This window comes from Palaemon carinicauda, chromosome 45 (assembly GCF_036898095.1).
Source record: "Palaemon carinicauda isolate YSFRI2023 chromosome 45, ASM3689809v2, whole genome shotgun sequence".
Classification (NCBI taxonomy): domain Eukaryota; kingdom Metazoa; phylum Arthropoda; class Malacostraca; order Decapoda; family Palaemonidae; genus Palaemon; species Palaemon carinicauda.
This window is the reverse complement of record NC_090769.1, coordinates 44,390,261-44,394,233: the sequence shown is the minus strand read 5'-3', so window position 1 is coordinate 44,394,233 and position 3,973 is coordinate 44,390,261.

The window sequence follows — 3,973 nt, the reverse complement described above, 5'->3', positions numbered from 1 at the left end:
TGTCAAGTCCACTAAACTCAGCCCTATTTAAAATGTCTTTTTTGCTCGTTGACCGATTTCTTCCATAATAGAACCATTGAAAAGAGGATTTTATATTATAAAATTTTGTACATGGGAAATTTTCATGCCTTTTTTTTAATTTATTATATGTATTATTCAATCAAAGATTGAGAATCACTTACAATGGTGGTCCTTCTTCATGCGAAAGTACTTTTTTTTATTTTTTTTATTTTTTTTTTTTTCAAAAAGTGAAGGTAAAGCTTATAGGTTATAAAAATTCCCTATCATTTCAAGTTTAAATGATAAAAACGGTCAATGCTGAAAACAGTATGAAATTTCCACCCCCCACCCCACCCCCCCCCCAAAAAAAAAATTAAGTTTCAGAAAACATACTTCAAAGATTTTATTTGTATAGATTAGTTGAATCTGTTTTAGTATACGTAAGTATGGGCTTTTATGCGTGAATATTCACAAGACTTGATTATAAGGATATGATCATCCTATTTCAGTGTTATTCTTTGAGATGAAACTAGTTTATGTTCTAAGGATTTAATAAGGCTCCACGTTCCTGATACAGAAGTTAATACTGGCGTATATATATATATATATATATATATATATATATATATATATATATATATATATATATATATATATATATATATATATATATATGTATATATATACATATATATATGTATATATACATATATATATATATATATATATATATATATATATATATATATATAGATATATACATACATATATATATATATATATATATATATATATATATATGTATGTATATATACATGTATATATATGTATATATATATATATATATACATATATATATATATATATATATATATATGTACATATATATATATATATATATATATATATGTATATATATATATATATATATATGTACATATATATATATATAAATATATATATATATATATATATATATATATATATATATATATATATATATATATATATATATATATATATATATATATATATATATGGAGATATATATATGAAAAAGCATAAGACTCAACAGAAGGTAAATCTGGAGTGGGGGCAAGGAATGACATAGTAGACATGATTGTAGACTTTGATAAAAAAGAAACAATCTTAAAATTATGAAAACCTCCTTTTATAAAAAAAGAACATAGTAAATGGACATAGAGAAGCCTAAATGGAGAATCGAAATAGATTATTCTCAGTGAAAAAGTTAAGTTAGTTAAAAATGTAACAGTGTTAAATAAGTTAAAGTCAAGCGACTATGGAATGGTGAGAAGCAAAATTGGTTTAGATCTAAAGAAACAAAGAAAATAAAATTTTTTTTAAGAAAATAAACACTCCTGTATTTAGTTTAGTAGTAATAAATAGGTACTCCCAGCTGCATGATGAAATGGAAGCAAGTAAATTATAAGTGAACATTAATTTAACAAAATTAATTTTGGAATCAGTACAAGAGATGGGTGGACAAATTCCTTAACAAGATTAAGGAAAACTACCAGAAAAGACTAAAAACCCAATAAAGAAAAGATTTGAAATGAGAATGAATTCCAAGAGAGAGGAAATAGAATAATCAGAGCCATCCAGAACAATAAACATACTAAAACCCAAGACATCTGTTAACACAGACAAAAAATAAGGAAACACCAAAGAAAGGAACAAGCATCAAATTGATGAAAAGATGTTTGCTTTAAAGAATGAAAATTGAAATAGCATTAATAGAAATAATGAAACACCTGAACCGGTACCAAACGTAACAGTAGAAGTGAAGAGAGCATTAAAAGACACGGAGAGGAAAAACAACAGGAGAAGATTGCCTAACAATTGATTGAATAATAAAGGGAGGAAAATTTCATAGAAGTGAAACTAGCATAACTTTACTCTGAATGTCTACAAGAATTATTTATACAAATAGCTTGGTAAAGCGTTATGATTATACTAATTGCCGGAAAAATGAGGCACGAAAGACCTGAAAAATTAAGGCCTAATATGTTTACTCTCTATTATATACAAAATATTAGGCCTAAAAGAAAGACAGCTAGACTAATCAGCCAAGAGAGCAGGCAGGCTTTAGAAATGTGGATTCAACAATTGACCATATCCATGTAATTAACCAGCTAATGGAAAAATCAGCAGAGTATGACAAACCGCTTTGTATAGCCTTTATAGATTATGAGTAAGCTTTCGATACTATCAAAAGTTCAGCAATAATGAAAACCCTTCAAAGACAAGGAACAAACGAATCTTATGTGAGATCACTCGAAGATATATATATATATATATATATATATATATATATATATATATATATATATATATATATATATATATATATAAATAAATAAATATATATATATATATATATATATATATATATATATATATATATATATATATATATATAGAGTACAGCAATGCTAAACCTACATAAAGACAGTGAGAAAATTCCAATCGAGAAAGTAGTTAGATAGAGAGACCCCATCTTTTCTAAATTATTCACAGGAAGCCTAGAAGAATTTTTTTTTTTTTAAAGTATTAGGAAAATGCAGGAATTGATATAAAAAACTAAAGATTTACATATGTCTTAGTTGTAATTAGTGAATAATGGGAATAATTATGAAAGATAATAGAAGATTTGAATATAGAAGAAATGTAGGACTGAAGATGAATATGACTGAAACTAAGATAATGTTAAATGAAAATGCAGAGATAATAGATAATAGTTATGAATGAACCTTTAGAAATTGTTAATTAATATACGTGCTTAGGACAGACATTAAATGTTTCCCGAGGACATGAGACCGAAATTAAAAGAGTAAGCGCAGGATGGAAAGCTTTTGGTGAATAAATGAGATTATGGAAAGTAAAATACCACTTTCTTTAAAAAACGGGTATTTAATCAGATGTTCCTAACAGTTTTAAATTGTGCACCAGAAACTTAGATTCTTGCTAAAGCATTAGAACACGAGCTAGTTACAACTCAGAGAGCCATGGAAAGAATAATGATGGGAATAACATTAAGAGACAGGACAGAGCAATATAGATACGAGCGCAAACTCAAATAGAGGATATTATACCATGTTAGAAAAAAGAAATGGACATAAGAATGAGAAAAACAGATAATAGATAACCAATAAATATAACAGAATGGGTCTCTGGAGATTGCAAAAGAAGCAGGAGAAGGAAGAGAAGAGGAAGGATTGACGAACTAAGAAAGTTTGCGATTGTGGACTATGATCACAAGTCCATAAATAGACGCAAGAAGAAAGACGTGTCTAATGCCTTTGTCCTGCAATGGAATATTAACAGCTGATGATGATGATAATATATATATATATATATATATATATATATATATATATATATATATATATATATACGTATATATATATATATATATATATATATATATATATATTTATTTATTTATTTATGTATATGTGTGTATGTATGCGGGCGTGTATGTATTTATGTGTGTGTAATTTTAATGCATATATTTTTTCCTTTGAAATATTATTAGTTCGAGAGTAATTAACACGCTGTATTTCAGACTTGACATGTTTCTTTCATAATTAGTTCCTATATATGTATAAAAGATGAATATACCTTGGCTCCAGTTTCGGTATGATATGTAATGTTCTCATGTTTGGAACTTATAATTTCCCTCTTTTACATAATACATACTTTTCCTGTGCCATTTGGGGATAGGAAATTAATTACCAAACTTGGGCTGAAATAACTAAATGAGTCTCATGTGTCAAATAAGAAATAAAAGTGAAATAAATGTTGGGTAAGATAATTGAAAATATCTTTATGTTTTAGGAATCTAAATATTAGAAAAAAAAAAAAAAGATTGTTGCACATAATCCAAAAGATACTCATATGTATGTTTAATTAGAATGATACGTTTCCGATGTTAAGTTCTCGTTGCAGTTTG